This window comes from Chiroxiphia lanceolata, chromosome 2 (assembly GCF_009829145.1).
Source record: "Chiroxiphia lanceolata isolate bChiLan1 chromosome 2, bChiLan1.pri, whole genome shotgun sequence".
In the NCBI taxonomy this organism is placed as follows: Eukaryota; Metazoa; Chordata; class Aves; order Passeriformes; family Pipridae; genus Chiroxiphia; species Chiroxiphia lanceolata.
Genome location: NC_045638.1, coordinates 97,642,433 through 97,658,984, shown reverse-complemented (window position 1 = coordinate 97,658,984; position 16,552 = coordinate 97,642,433). Strand labels below are relative to the sequence as shown.

The 16,552-nt window shown below is 48.1% G+C and overlaps 1 protein-coding gene across 3 annotated transcripts in view; it reads left to right on the top strand.

Moving 5' to 3' along the window:
- BOC (BOC cell adhesion associated, oncogene regulated) overlaps window positions 1–16,552 on the top strand; it is a 96,338-nt gene that overhangs the window by 35,195 nt on the left and 44,591 nt on the right. For 2 of the 3 annotated variants that reach the window (XM_032678800.1, XM_032678799.1), the window contains exon 1: window positions 5,574–5,709. The exons of the other annotated variant lie outside the window; for it this stretch is intronic. The gene's annotated coding sequence lies outside the window, so the exon portion shown is untranslated. Of the gene's footprint in view, window positions 1–5,573; window positions 5,710–16,552 lie in introns of those variants that run through there. 3 annotated transcript variants of the gene reach the window in all.

Sequence of the window (16,552 nt, the reverse complement as noted above, 5' to 3'; positions counted from 1 at the left end):
GAGAGATTACAGGTAAATAATAGGTGAATAAATGAACTACAGCAAATGCAGAATGTGATGTAAAGGGAGATCTGTGTGCCTTAAAAATGTGAGCTCCCTTGTTGATAGACGTGACAGGTAGCTATTTCCCATAGGTGTAATTACCCAGGGACTGCACTCCAGCTAAAGGGATCTTTTCAGTCTTCAGCAGTAACCTGAAATGCCTTTAGGATGCCTCCCCATCTTCACTGTTGTCTGTTAACCCGCAACAACCTACCTCAGATTAAGGGAATCATAAAAAGTGTGAAATCCTAAACCCAGTCAAGTCCATACTGATGGGAATAAGACTCCCATTGACTACTGTAGCACTAGGTTTCCATGCAGAATCTCCACAGAGAAATCTCACATGAGAAGAAACGAACTGCTTTTTCCAACAAACCTCTACCAAGCTAAAAATAAATTGCAGGGGAAGAGGATCAGTAAAAGCCACCCAACCACTAAAACATCTTGCACTCTGACATGATTTCCAACTGAAGGTGTGCATGCACCAAAAGAATCCCCTGATTTTCGAGGAGCTGGGAATGCTGCAGTTTTATGTGCATACATATAATGTGAATGCATACACTAAAACATTAACTACATTGCATATATATATATATGTAGATATCTCCTCCGATTTGAGATTCACAATGTTCATTTGAAATCATTCTATCTAACGCATTTTACCCGTGAAAGCTGCATTTTCATCACCTACTGCCCAAATTCCCATCTCCACTTGGAAGGGTGTTATTTTATAACATCCTGCCCTGACTATCCACTGTACATGCATCCTAAAATTTCCAAACAATTTTCCACTTGATGACTTGAATAAGCTTGCCTGTTGCTGAAATGTCACCTTCTCTGGGGTAAAACACAACATATATCTAATAGCACAGAGCAATGCTGTCACTGCAAAAGATGACAACCATGGTCCTACTTTTACATTCTGTCCATCAGGGAAGCATTTGTTAGTATTACTCTGAGATGGATCTTGGCAATGAACCCAAAGGCAGGAGGACATGCACTACCTCTTTCTGCATGCAGCAGGTTCATGGCGCTTTTGTATCCAGTCTTAGGACTTCCCATATCCAGCACTGGCAGTGAGGTGTGTGGTCATGATCACAAATGGGGTTGCATTTGTTTTCACTGCATTAGAAGTTTTAAACTGTAGGACGGTTGTTGCTAAGTTCTGAGGAAGGAAAAAAGGATTTGGGGGAGGGAGGGGGGAACTACTTATTTAGAGCATTTCTCTGATCTTCTTACTCAAGCAAAAAGTTTTATCTATTGCATTTGATAATTTCCAATTAACAAAACCTTTTCTTAAAGACCCTATCCTCCACCCAAAATGTTCAGTGATGTTGTAAAACACTTGTCAAACACAAGAGGGTCTCTCTGGCTGCTTATCCCTGAACATTTTAAGACAAGGAAACAAATAGACCTGAACTGAGTCTTCTCATAGACTTGGGAGCCCACTGACTCTCCAAATATTTCCTTTTAATGACCTGATTACAAACAGAATGGTAGTTCTTTACAACATCCCCTGTAGGTAAGCGACACAGAGCAAAGGAACAGCTGTACCCGTATATAACACATTTTATTCCAATATACCTATCACTGCACAAAAGGAGAATGACACCTTTGTGGGGCTGTTTCTTTTATATTGTTTTTACCATGTCTGAAATAGGAACTCTACTAATAAAACTCCCCCAGTGCCAACCCCTCTCTGACACAGGGCAAAGCTAGCACCAGCTCACTGAGATTTATTTTATTTTATTGCAGAATACCCCTCTTGTGTGCTTGTTTCGCACACGAGGGGTAACATATATATTCTGAAATAAAAGAAATGCCAATGAACATACAATATTTCTGTCTGACATCAGGGTGAGCTTGTCACAACCAAGTCTATGCCCCTCACTTGGGCTCTAGTGGTAAAACTAAACTGACATTGAGTTGGTTTAGTTTACACCATCAGAGATTTCCTAATATAGACAGGCCCTATCTCTTGTCCTCCCATCCCACCCCCCTCTTTAATTTGGCTGAGTTTTGATGACTGAATCACTTCCCCCTTTGTTTCTCTGATTTCTTTCCTAATCTCCTGCTCCTGAAAGATGCTTAGTTCTTGAATCCCTATACAAATACACTTTCCTTTCTAAGCTTCTCACCAGCCAAACAAGGTTTTATTTGTTTATTTAATTTGACATGCTGAGAGAGAAATGATCCCATTTCCTATGGATTATCAAAGTAACAAATAGCTTTACAAGAGGGTAAACAAAGTAAAACTCATGCTGAAACTCCTTTGAACCAGGGGCTTCCCATTCCCATCCCTTTCCGATGTGAGTCTTTCCCCACTCCTCTACACCATACGTGGGATGAATTTCTGGTTGCTTTGGACCTTGACTGCTACCCTCAGATCAGGCCACTGCTGGGACTGAGCTAGTTATCACCTCCCCATCCTTCCTTTCGCCAAACTCACCATGAATTTCCCACAACATGGCCAGAGAGCTTTGAACTGACTCTGAGAAGGAGCACTTTATACATTTAGTCTTTTCCTTCATAGCCCAATTCCCCAGATCAGTTTTTCATTTTTGCAAAGATGCAGAGCTAGAGAAACTTGGGCATGAGTTTGAGAGCCTCCACAGAGGTAGGGATGCTGTACTGATTTTTGCTGGGAATTTTGCCTAACTCAGGTGGCAGACACGGACACCTGAGAGCATCGCTCTGCAACACACCTCCTGCAATATACATTTCTGGAGAAAAATAGACAAAAGAACAAAACTCAAGCCTGAATATGGGCTAAAATTCATAAGGACTTGGAGCCAGGGGTGCTGATTAGCTCCTCCCAAGGTGACAGACCCCAGCAGTGCGTAGCTCACATTTCTTTTGGGGTGCTTAGGTTTGGTGGCTTGGGCCTGGCCAGCTCCCCCCGCCCCCAACATCCTCTTCTGTTTATTACTCCTGCCATAATTGGGAGGCATGTGTGGATGAATTAAACATAGCAGGACAGATGAGAAAACTCTCCCTCTTAGCTGGCTGAATGAGCAAATTTAACTGAGCCTGTTACCCACTGAGTATCATACCGACATGCCAGGGTCCGGTTTCCTTTGATTTCGCCCTTTCATGCGGAGTCCCTCTGTGCCCCCCGCCTTGCTCCTCACAATATCAAACAGCTGGAGTTTCGGCGGCCCCAAGGAGGAGCCTTTGCATCCAATGGCAGCAGCAGTGGGAATTTTATCTGGGATCAGAATGGGACGGGGCTGATCCGCACAAGCTCATAGCTGAGAATCAGGGGGCTCTGGCACCTCCAGAAGGAGACAGATTCCCCCCCCCCCGCCTAGCCACAGGCTATGCCTGGTCAATGCCCAGAGTAAAAGTTTCCTTATGCCTGAGGAACTGAGGCTAAATGAAAGGGTTTTGGCTTTCACACTTAAAGCTTCAGACAGGCCAGTGGCATCCAGAAGTCAGTTCTGGTGGGGAGTTTGATATAAATGGGTGCCAGCATAGAGCAGGCATTCCCAGCACAGCAGTAAGAGAATTTCCGGAAAGCAGGACTGCCACTGGCATGTCCAGGGGTGCCAAGAGGATATGGCTGCACAAACCAGAACCCTGCTTCCTCCCAAGGCACTTCTTTCGGGAGGCAGGTGGGAAGTGCAGTGTATGAAGGGCACCATTGCACCCACCGTTTCCCTTAGCCCCGGGGATAAACCGGGAATGTAATCCTGCAGGGCTACAATCTGTTTTTTCCCCAGCATTAAACAAGCCCTGGGGCACTTCTTTGCAAAAGGTACCTCTGATTCTTCTCCCTCACCTCTTTCTTCCTACCTCTGTAACCCTAAAACTAGTCAGGGCTAATTCAATTCCTGGTTTAATTTAGGAGAGTTTACGACTGCTCTAAATTAGGAAACCACTGCTTTTCAGACAAAGCAGGTGCTAGAGGTCTTAGCACTTGTAAAAATTAGACCACTTAGTGAGGTGTCTACGTATGGATTTAGCACCTGAGGAATGTGTTACTGAGCAAAATAAGGAAAAACTTGGAATCTTGGAAACAATTCTTTAAAAGATAATTAGCAAAGTTAACATTTCAGAGGAAGGAAGTTGTGTTCAACTTGATAAACCTTTGTGTTCAACCTCATAATCCTACCCATTCAAATGCAAGTTGAAGAAGCCATCAAAACACATTCCCTTGGAACTCAAGAAATCCTTCAGAAAAATCAGTTTTGATCTTTTCAGTACCCATGTCATAAAACAAGTAAGTAAGAAACCAAAATCCAAATAGAAAAAAACACAAAATCCTTTGCATCATCCTCATGTGTGAGAAGGCAGTAATCCAGATCAGACCCCTCCTACAGTGCCAATAAGCAGGAATAACTCTGAAACCTAATGATGACATGATGAAAAACTGCAACTCTTTCACCTTCTTCTTTGAAGACTGAAGGACTTCAGATTCCAAAAGAAACTATAGATTATGTTTGTGATATGTATATGGCAAAGATGTGAGAAATCTATCCTGACCTTTCAGTGACATCAGATTTGTTTCAAGATGGTCTTTATTGAAGGGCCTTGAAAGATGGAAGATTTCCCAGCACCTCTGGGTAAATTTAAGTTTTGGGGTCACGAATTCATCCTTTGGCGTGGGGAGACCCAGTGAGCAGGAGCTGGTTTGGTTTAACCTCAGGGAGCGGTGCCGCGGCTTTTCCCGAAAAATTTGTGCCCGAGACACTTTCCGTGAGGGCTAGCACCTGCCGGAAAGGGATGGTTGGAGGAAAAGACCTTTTCTTTCCTGTGGTATTTACTGCAACTGATGGCTACCCAGGGCCCCGCCACAGCCGGGATGAGGCGGGATGGCCGCCCGGGAGGGGCACTCGGGGGCTCCGTGAGCCGCTGGAGCGGCTTCAGTCAGCGGTGCTCCCCCGACCCCCCCCGAGCCCGGGGCGCCCCGGCCTCGCAGCCCCCCTCACCCCTCCTACAACCCGGGCCGGCAGGGCCGCCTCCCTCCCTCCGCCCAGCCCGAACTTCATCCCAACTTTCCCGCTTCCGCCTGCCCGGGAGAGCGTGGCGGCGGCGCAGAGGAAGGGCGGGAGAGGGGACAGCGTCTCCCAGTTAGTGTTACTGGGGGGACGGGGATGCTGGGAACAGGGGACGGGGGGTCGGCCGCTGCCTGGCTTTAGGGAAGGGGTTTTCTTTCGCGTCTTCTCCCTCCTCTGACTCCTCCTCTTCTTCCCTCCTCCTCAGGGGGAGGGGAGGAGGGAGGCTCTGGGGCAGGAGTAGCCGGAGCAGGGAATTGTTTGGGAGTTCAGTCATCCAAAAGCCGTCTCCCGTATGGAGGGTCTGGCTTCCCGCATCCCGGCGTCTCTTCCCTCCTCCTCCCTCTCCTCCTCCTACTCCTCCCGCCGCGCCTGAGCTCAGCGCGGCCCCCCATCCCCAGCGCCAACCCGCAGAAAAAGCACAACCACCACCCCCAAATCAAGGACCCAGCACTTTCCCCTTTCCCCCAAAACAGGCTTTCCCCCACTCTTTTTCTCTCTTTTTTTTTTCTTTTTTCTTTTTTTTTTTTTTCTCTGTGTGTGTGTGTGTAGTGAATTCCCCGCAGATCCGGCCTGGAAGTTCACAGCTCCTGGAGTTAAGCCTCTTTGTTGCTTCCCTTCGTTTGGGGCATCTTTGTGTTTCCCCCCGCCTGCTCCACTGGAGACCGCGGTGAGTGAAGAGAAGGGGGCCTGGGCCTGGTGGCCCTGGCGAGGGACCGGGAGAACGGACGGCGGTGGCGGGTGATGAGGCGCAGGGTTTTCCCCCCATCCATCTTCAGGCAGCGGCAGAGTTAGGGAAGTTGGTGTGGGGATATGAGGAAGGGGGTCTGCGTAGGGATGCGGGAGACGTGACAAGGGAGTAGTGGAGACCTGCTGGTCCCCACCAGTCCGGGGCTTGTTTTGGCTCAGGCAGGTGAGATGTGAGGGGCTCGGATGTCTCCCTCCAGCTCTTCCTCCTCGGCGGGTCGGCAGCACTAATGGAGGGCCCAGTGCACGCACACTCGCTGCCGTGCTCCAGTGCTTGCCTGAAACTCTTCCAAAAGCTTGGTCCACGACCTTGCCCCGTCCTCGCTGCCGGCAGTCCGGGAGGGACGGTGAGCAGCGGAGGGAGGGAAAGGGAAAAGCTGTGCAAAGTAAACCATTCATCCTCCATTGCTCCAACTCTTGTCAAAAGCTGATAGGAGTTTGGAGGCAAGAGCTGGCTCTGGCAGATGCGAAGGCATTTCGGTTTGTGCTCTGTGAAGGGGCTGCTGCTGCTGCAAAGAAAAGGGGGGAATGTGTAGTCCGTTAGTAAAATTTTTATCGTTTTTTTCCACAACTGTAAAGTTTTTAACCCTGGTGCAAGGATGACAAGTGATTTGGGTCAGGGAAAGTAATTTTCTGCCCAGCAGTGGGATGTTGTAGGAATTGTGCACGCGTGTCTCCCTGCTTGGACTGCAACTTTGGCAGGTCCTCTGGATGGTGGCTGCAAATAGAAAATGTGTTGGGGAGAAAGTGGGATGCTGAATTTGTAGCCATGTCCAAAGGAGACTTTTTAAACTGCTCTGAAGATACTAATGTTTACTTTGAAAAATAATAATAGACTTTAACTAATATCCCTGGCTGGCAAAAGGTATTTAATACAAATCCCATACTTTTGGGCACTTCCCCAACTAATTCTGGTATCCCAAGTGTTATTTCACTGGCATTGTGTGAAAGGCAGGTCAGGTCTATTAAAGTTTTTTTTTTCCCCCTTGTTTGTTTTAAAGAAACTCTCTTGACCTCTCTGCAGCATTATGTGAGTAGGATAACAGGAATCCATACACACACTCAGCACCCGCGCGTAATTCTCAGCATGTCGTAAATGTTTTTCTTGGTGCCCAATTCTCTTTAATTTCTACACTGCTACCATAGTGCCTTTTTGATATGTTCATTTGCAATCTGCCATTTAAGTTTCTTTTCCCATGGGCTAAAAAACTACCATGGAAAATATTAGAAGAATGTGGGCGTTTTGTAAGTAGAATTTTATCTTAGCTTTCTTTTCTTTTGAAACTAACTGACTCAGTGTGCACATGATTAGGGGAGAATTCTTCCATATTTATGCCTATATACATATATGGCAGACACTTAGATTTAATGGGTTGGATGTTGAGGTTCATGGTTCAGAGAAGGATTTCAGCAGAAACACATCATTGGTTTGCAGTGAAGATTTGTTCTGTTTATTTAAGTGACCTAAAGAAATGAAGGTGAAATAACTTCCCATGCTAATAGGAGTCATCTGGGGATCTTCTGAAGTAAATAGGACAATTAGAGAGAGCTGTGAGCTCTCTGCTGGGTGCATGATATTCTTTTACAAGAAATAAATGGAGTTCTGTTCCACGTCCTTTTCTTAATCCTCCCCTTCAGATAAAATTAGAGGGACTCATCCTGCATATACCATGCAGAAGAGGTCCCAGTAGGTGTTTGCTGTGAGGGTTGAAGTCAGATACAGTGCAGGTCTCCCTGCTTCCCGCTGCGGAGTATGAACCAGGTTCATCTGAAGAGTGCACAATGGTCCTCTGCAGGTTTGAAAGGCAGGTCCAGTTTTGTCCCTCTCATACACATGCACACCCACAGAACTCTTATTTGAGAGATATCTCAGTACAAGTAGCTGAATCCACACACATTTCTTCTCTGCTTGGAACCAAGAAGAAATATTAGAGGTGCATGATTCTATCTGTACGTGCTAGAAAATGGCATGTAAGTCTTTTGGGTGTTCTGCAGCCCTGCAGTCTGGAAAATGCAAGTTTTCAGTACCTTGTACTGGCATGGTAAACAAGCACAGAGCAAGAGGTTCTGAGATTGCAAAGTGAAACACAGTATTTGGTGTTTGCAAAGGTCTTTCCAGCCCTCTGAGTGTAGGACTCTTGGCTTGGAGTTTTGCCCTGTTGAAGGACAGGTGAATCATTGCCCAGTTCACCTCACTCTTTGAAATTCTGCTGTACCCTCAAAACTAGTAGCAGACAGATCCCTCCAAGCCTTCAGTACCAAACTGGCAGTCCCACAATACTATCAGGATGCTGGTACAACTCCTTCATTTGACTGGGGCCAGCAGAGTTGCCCCTTCAGCAGCCAGCTGGAGCCTCCTGCCAAGCAAGGAGCATAGCAGGAGGGGCTATGAAGCAAGCAGCCTGCTTTGTCCCCATCCTCCCCAGTGATGCAGAGGAGAAACTTCCTTTCCTGAGTTAAGAAAATTGATCCATTTAGGGCGGTTCTGAATTTTTGTACTTTCTTGTCGTTGTTACTGAATAACCACACTTGACTGAAACACCACCAAATCTACTCACCAGTGTTTCCTGGCCTCTCCCTGAGCCACATGCACTTAGGAGCACACAAATCTTGTGGTCTGATAAGAAGCACAACATGAAAAAAGAACTATTACCTCTCCTACCTGGGCTGTGGGAGGGAAGATGGGTGATAGGACAGGAAAGAGGCTTAAATTGGAAGCATGTGTTTGAATGTGGAGGTGTTTGGGCTGTTCTCAGCCAGTGCCCATGCCCAGTGTGAGCTTAAATGATTCCCTCTGCTGCCCTGTGCCTTCTTGTTCCCATGCAGAAGATGGGACTAAACCCTGTGCTGATGGGTTGAGCACTGCAGCAGGTTAGATACTGCTTTCCATGTTGACTCCTGCCAGCCAGCCAGTACCCATTCTCGTGCCTCTCAGAGCAGAGCTCAGGTGTACCAGGAAGGACTCTCTCTGTCATACTGAGCCTCCTCAGGACTGCCACAGGGCTGGAGAGGCACCTCTGTGCCTCTGAAATCATTCTCTTCCCAAGCTGTTTCCCAGTACCCCACCTTTTGTGCCTCATGAAGTGAGGGAGCAATGACAGCGAAGAGTATGTTGGGGACCACACTGGTTGTTTTAGCCTAGGTTGGCCTGCAGGTGGGTTTTCAGAGACTTCGGGCTCAGCTGAGCTCAGTTTAGTCACTCAGCCTGCAAGATGTTACAACAGCAGTAGGCCAACGTAACTCCAGGTTAACAAAAGTTTCTTTGTCAGTAAATGGTGGTAGGTTGTTCGTTTTAATATTGGGTGCCGAGTACCCCAGAGGTATGAGGCACAATTCCATTGGACTTCTTTAGTGGGCAAAGATGACTTGATATGTTACTGCTGACATGTTACGGACCAAGGCTTGCAAATCTCTTGGTTTAAACCGTTACCTCCTTTGCAGTGAGAAGTCTACAGTTAGGATGGCATATCCCACAAGGAAAAGATTCTCTTGCAAAGTCTTTGGAGACTTCCTGTTTCTGGTTAGACTGAAAACATCCTGAGGGAAAAACCTGCTGCCATGTATTTTGGTGCTCCTGTGGTCAGTCTCAGTTTAAGAGGTTGTTATGTATTCTGGTTCCTAGGCCACAAGAACAATTTAAGGCAAATAATGACTAAATGAATTGCAGGTCCTTAGGTGGAACGGGGGTGAATGCCATCTTCCAGTTTTCTAAGAGTACTTTGGGTAACTGTTCAACGAAAGGTATCGCAAGCATCTTTTTCTATTTCCTGTATTTGCTTTAGTTCCTCTTGGCCCCGAATCATACAACATCGTATCTTCTGATTCATTGGCTGAACATAGTGCTTGCAGCCAGTTTTCTGGAGGGAATGCTTGCAGGATGGGAAGCTTTCAAAATTTGCTTCGTATGCATATTTGCGCGCAAGAGTCTTTTAAAATCTCTCCACAGGAGCGTGTGCTCCAGCAACACAGCTGTAGGAATATCCATGGGAAGCTAAGACATAAGGAGTATGGATACAGTGGAAGCAAGTTGGCTGAAAAGCTCAGAAAGATATTTGTTGTAAGGAAAACACCTTCTTGATGCTTACACAGTCCCAAAGCTCCTGCAGGCACTGCAGGGCTTTCTGCTTAAACAGGGAACAACAGATCCCTGCCCTGAGGATGTTGTTCCTTTTATTAAAACGACCTCTCTTCCCTGCAAAAGGACAAATGGGATGGGAGGCTCAGCTCTGCCTGGTGGGGTTGTTAGCAGAGCACCTGGCACAGCACAGACAGGGTGCCTGAGAGGGGCTCTCAGGGCTGCCATTGTGTGTTGTAGGAGCTCTTCAGTAAGAGGCAGTGCCAATTTATTTTGGCTCTGGTGGCATCGACGGAGGGAAATGTGCTTCAGGGAGCGTGTGGGACGTGCTTGAGCTTCTTCTCCCTCCTTGTGGGCACTGTGCCAGCACAGAGGTGAGAGCCAAACTTTATTCTTGCTTTCTGCTCAGCTGCTCTTGAGAGGCTGCTGCCCTGTGTCCAAAACCCTTCCCTGAGCTCCCCTTAGATGTGAGGATGGTGACTGCACCTTGTGCCTGTGCAGCATGTTGGAGGCTTTCTGGGCAAAGTCCAAACCACACCACAGCATGTTGCCCCCATGAAAACCCACTGTTGTCAAGTTCACAGAGGTTTTGGGCTGTGGCGTCTCTATATATGTATGCAAGAGCCAGATGGTGTTTTGGAAACAGCTCATTTTTCATTAATTTCTGTGCTCAGCATAGGCAGTAAGTCTTTCACCCTGAGTCCTGCGGTGGCAATGCCATTTTGGCTCTCTAAGGTCCACTCTGGCAAGGAGATTAGCCAGCAGGTCATACTCTTATGCACAGCCATAGACCCGGGGCTCTGCCAAATGCAAGGGATGCGTTCACTGGTTGCAATGTCAGCAAGTCAGAACAAGCTTGTGTGTCTTAAAGACTGTGCATCAGGCCATTCTGCTGTTCTTTAAATCATGAGTGGAGAGGGAAAGGGTGTAAATATCCCTGTCAGAACTGTGTTGTCAGCTTTCAAATACCAAAATGAGGTTGCTTTTTATTTTTCTTCCAGCTGACAAAAGGACAGGTTAGGCAGAGACCTGTGAATTAATGTGTTGAGTTTAGTGTGGTTTAGAAAGCCTGTGGTGATATAAACCTGCTAAGGAAGTCTTTGGGAAACAAACCTCAAATGTGCATACACTGGCCTGGAACACAGGATTTGTATGCAAAATGCAGCTTTGTCTGATAATGTCACTGTAATTTATCCTGGTACTTTTAGGGAGAGCAGCCACCTTGCTTAGTGATTGCCAGTGTTTTAGGGCTCAAGCCTGCGATGTGAGGAGGGTCAAATGTCAGTCTCCACTACACCACAGATTTCCCCCCAAGTTGGGGCAGGTTGCTCTTTGCCTCATCCCTCCACCTGTAAAACCTGTAAGTGGCACATCCCTGCCTCCTTGTGGTGTTGAGAATAGGCCTGCTGGAGATCAAAAGAGAGACCATACATTTGCTGGCCCTCGAAAAATCTCTTGGATAAGGACCACGGTGTTTTCAGCAGAGAGCCTCCTGTGGCATTGACAGCCCAGTGGGGGGCTCCTGCGGCTGCCTCTGGGGACGTCTGCCTCTGCTTCTTGTGTGGATATGGGCTCTGTAAGGGCTGTGGGATGCTTCTGGTTTGGAGGGTAGGCTGGGTGTGGGGCTATAGAGAAGCCCCTCTCTGAGTGTGACCCTCGGGGAGTCCAGCGTAGGTAGTAGCACTGCAGCTGCAGCGAGTTTCTGGCTCCAGCCAGTGGTGGTACAGAGAGGCCATTGTAATCCTATGTACTGTACAGTGTACATCTCAACAGGCAAAGTAGCTCCTGGGTTGGTTTTTTTTCCCCCCGCCCTCCTCCTCTCCATCCCTTCAAATCTACTTTATGAAGTTCCTTCCCTTAAATTGCAAATTTGGCCTTATCTTCAAAGAAACCCTTTAGTGCCAAGCTTTTAAAGGTAGGGAGGAGGCGAGAGCAAAAACATCAAATCCATTAGCAGCCCAGTTGCCAGAGAAAATGTTTTTTAAAACATAATCTGAAACCTTAGTGTTTGAGAGCCAAAGCCGAGATTGAATACAAGTATGGGCCTTGTCCCCAGAGAGTCGCAACGCTGGGAATATGTTGGCACAAAGACAGGCCATGGAACGAGGATTCTTGTGCATGCACGCACACAAATAGACAATTATTTGGAAGCCAATAGTATTCTGGATGCTGAAGAAACTTAATCTAGTGCCTTCTGTCCCAAGTTGCTCCCTGAGCTGTAGCTGACTTGAAGAGCATTCTCATCGCTCCAGCACTCTGCAGGATGGCAGTCCCCTCTGGGGCAGGAAAGTTCCTGCTATTCCTTGACCATGGGTGGTAAAAGGACTAGCTGGTCCTGCTTCTTTAGAGCCTGCTGCTGTCAGTGAGAGGTTCCTTTGGGCCCCCAGAGTGGTGATGGGAATGATTTTTATTTTTTATTTCCCCATAGGAAAGTTGCTTGTTTAACAAACCCAAGCCCTGTCAGATTGAAGGGGTGGATTTGAGTCGTAGTGTCAAGAGGTGTTTTCAAAAATGTAGTGGGTGGAATATTTAAAAAATACGTGGGCTGACTTTAATGTTGTGGTGGGGAGTCAATGAGATTTGTGCATTCAGAGGTCAGACAGCTCTCCTCCTCAGTTTTAAGTACAGGATCACAATTGGTGGGTTTGTGGGATGGTCCCACTGTCACCAGTGTAACAGCTGCCCAGATTAGTCCTGACCACCTACTGCTGCATGGAAGTGGACTCTCTGTTTCAGGAATGGCTATCAGACACATCTTGGCTGGCAAGCAGTTGAAGTGCAGTTTCTAAGCCAGAGTCATCTGGGGCAGAAGGAGGGCAAGATGCCCTAATTATCCAACTGTAATGGGGTTTGAATCCAGTGAGGAGCACCCCATTAGTAACTTCTTTGGGGGCCTTGTGACGTGGCCAGCCAGACCACAGCAGAGCTGTGGGACCCTTGCAGGAGGAGCGCTTGTTATCTACTAGCTCTTGAGTCCCTGTGGAGACTTCCCTACTCCTCGGCTGGCCGAGCAGGATATCTGACTTGTACCTGTCAGCCACTTCTGGAGTGGGGGCTTGTAGGGTGAGACAGGGCTGTGAGAAGGGGGCCCATGGAAAGCTCCTCAGAGAGTCATGCCAGCTGCTCTGGATGTGTCCATTATCACTGTTTCATCACTTTTGGGGTGTCTGGGAATGGCCTAAGGAGAAAAGGTGTTTGCTTTCCAGCTGGGGAGGAACAGAGCTCCTGTTTGCATGTGCAGCTTGTACCTGAACACCTCTGTAATGCTATAAAGAGTCCAGGGCGGCACAAGGGCTTAGATGACTTTGAGGACCTTGCTCTTCTGGGTGCCTGAGCTGCTGTGAAGGTTGCAAGAGTAGTTTAGCATGTTGTCACCCCAGCTCCAGACCCTGCTAGAGATGGCTGCCCAGCCAGCAAAGAGGGAGAAGGTCTTGGGATCATGGTCAACTATGCTCAATGACCACGCAGCCCATTAGCTCCCAGTATCTGGGAAAGAGAGATCAGTACTAAGGTATAGAGCTGGAGCTGCTGGAGCCTAGGTGTGTGTTTGCTGACCCTGCACCCCTCTTGGCAGGGAGGTGTGTAGCCAGTTTCAGGAAGCATTAGGGAAGAGGGATGGTTTACATGGCTACAGCAAGATAAGCCAGCCCTGTGTCTCATAGGACAGGCACTGGTCTACTTGTATTCTCACCAGGGCTGTACTTGCCTGGTATGCAAATGTGCAGTACAAGCTGTGGGATCCTGCTGATGGCATCAGGAAGCCTGTGGTCTTTTGTGGGAGCAAGGGTCAGCTACTTACACCATGTAGCAATTTAGGCAGGAACATACTTGCTAAATATACAGTTGTCCAGTTTTCTTCACAATTGCCTGGACTGCAGATTTGTGGAGGAGGGAATAGGAGCACAAGAGAACAACATCAAGAGCAAGTGGCAAGCTGTGTTTATCGTTGATGCCTGACCCTGTAATCTGTCTCCCTGGGGATAGCTTTGGACATCCCCAACCTCTGAGCCACTTGAAAGAACCACCTTTAAAAAAATTTCCCAAACTAGTGACCAAGCAAACAAGCACACATTTCATCGGCCACAAAAATGTGAGCAAAACCTAGTTTTTACATAGCTTCAGCATTGAAGATAAGTAGAGGTTTCTTGATTCTCTGGATGAGGGCCTGAGAAAGGCCTGCTATGCCATCTTCTGCCATCACCATATTCCAAAACCTAAATTATTATTTGTATTACGGTTGTGTCTACAAGTTTTAACCAAGGCTGGAACCCAGCTGTGATAGATACTATGTTAACTTGTAGTGGGAGATGGTTCCTACATCCCTGTTCAAAACAGCAAGGCTCTTTGCAGAAAAGAAGATAAAAACAGAGCATGAAAATGACTCTTGTGCCTTGGAGTGACTCAGAAGGTCAGGACTGGAGCTTAGTACAGACCCCATGTTGGCTGATATTTAGTCTTGTGCTCCTTCCTCCACCTTACCTGGCTTGTCAGAAGGGGAGGTCAAAGTCTAGCATCACTAGGGCTTGACTGAAGGTTGTCTGCCTTCAAGCTGAGAGTTACCCATAGAAGAACCTCATCTTCCTAAGCCCTCAGCTCACATCAGTCAGTAGAGAGTGACATGGCTACATGTGCTCCAGTGAGTGGTTTCCCACATGGAGCACGTGGCACTGCAGGTGTTGCTGGTGACATCTTGCCTCTGTGACAAACCTTACCTTGGGGTGGGCAGCTGGTCCTGTGGAGCTGGGGGGTGGCAGGTGGAAAGCAAGAGTGTGTGGCTAAAGGGGAAGGAAAGGAGCCAGTTATGTCTTTAATTCTCTCCTGTCAGCTAGTTTTCAGTTGCGGCATTGTGCTTTGAAAGATAGCTGGAAGAGCAGAGAGCCAGTGTAATAAAAGTGTTTTGCTTGCAGCATGCAATCTCACGTAAAACAATATCATTACATAAACATTGTGTGCCTTCTTGCCAGGGGGTCTGGGACTGTGCTCCTCCTGCTCTGGAGGCATTGTCTTTCAATGTACAAGCCAAGGATGAACTCCAAAAGATGCTGCTGAGGCCAAGTCCATGGCTTGCACTGTGCCCAGGTGCAAGAGGAGGTGTTCACATCTCCATGGTCAGCACAGAGGTACCTTACACCGGAAGGAACACGGATGAGGGACAGCTGGGTTACCAAGAGCTGCTCTTCCTGAGAGCTGCCAGCCATACTGAGGGTATGTCTGGGAACACACAGGGGTACCTGAATGCTAATCTGACCCTTGCAGGCACAGCTAGCCCAGGGTGGAACAGCTGTGGAGACACCAATGGCAGGACACGAACAAAACCTGGCATGATGGGTTAACTGGGATCTATCGCTCAAGAAGGGTAGGAGTGCTTCAGTGAAACCTGGGCAGGTTCCTTCACCACTCCTTTCTTGTCTGACCTAGAGGACTTTTTGGGGGAGCAGGTGGAGATGCGTATGCATCCTCTTCCAGTACCTGTTTGTTTGCAGAAAGCTGTGGGCGAACTCTCCTGAGGGGCTGCTCATGGCCATGCCCTGCTGCTGTCTGAGTAACAGCCTGAACTGCAGCTGGAGGCTTTTTGCTCAGAGGAATGCTTTGAAACATACTGTTTTTAATGGCACTGTGTTGTCAAGGGCTCTTTGTGTCTGGGTGAAGAGATGACTCCATGCTCTACTCTGCAGGGACAGGAGCCCATCTGAAGCAGGACTCCTCCATTTTGCGAGTGGGTTTGATCTGCCCTTTGCAAGCTAAATAATTGAATTACAGAAGAGATCTTAGATGAGGTATTTGTGCCATTACAAGGCTCAGTCAATGCCTGGGGATTGGAAAGGTGGTGGGAGATGTCAGACAGCTGCAAGGTTATGGCTTTTTCTTTCTCTGTTGATCCCAGGTCACTCCCTATGAATGAAAGACTGCAAAGAGGCTGTTGCCTTCACTTCTGTCCAGCTGAACTAGACAGGGTGTGGGATGGAGAAGGTGTCAAAAAATGGGTTTGTGCCACCCATGCCTCCTCATACTCTCAACATATAATCTCTTCCTCTCTCCCAGCACACACCCCCCTTTCAGTTTTGCCTCAGACCCCGGAGAGAACGGGATTGCAGCTAAGGCTTCTAGAGTGCCCCTGTTCCCTGTATGTGTGCTGCCTCCCAAAGGATGTGGGTGCTGCTGCCAGGTCCTCGCACCCTCCTTTCTCCCCCTTTTCCGTCTTTATTTTCCCCTCCTCTGCCTGAGGTCTCCCTGTGCTGCCAGCAGCAGTTGCTGGGGCTGAGAAAGGCTTGTTGGGCCATATCCTGGATGCCCCTGCCCTTACTTGTTTTGGGGAAGGCTGATAAGGAACAACTAGAGGTGCCTCCCCAGGCACCATCCCACTGCCGGAGAGGTGCTCCCAGCCCTCGCCAACCCGAGGCGAGTGCCGAGCGCTGGCATGTCGGAGCGGGTCTGGAGAGCCCTTGCCTGGGCAGAGTGGCTGCCTGCAGATGCAGGCAGGGCTGCTGCCTCCCCAGAGGTTATTCTGTAGAAACACCATCCTTGAAACGAGAGCTGTGTCTCTCCTGCCCTTCTTTCCTCGCAGCTGGTGGGTTGGGGCTTGGGGGTTCAAAGGCAACATTTTCCAGTCTCCGCCACCGTTTGTGATCTCACAGGGTTTTGCAGGCTGGGAGGGTTTTATGCTGACCTGTCTCCTCACGGGCAGTCAGAG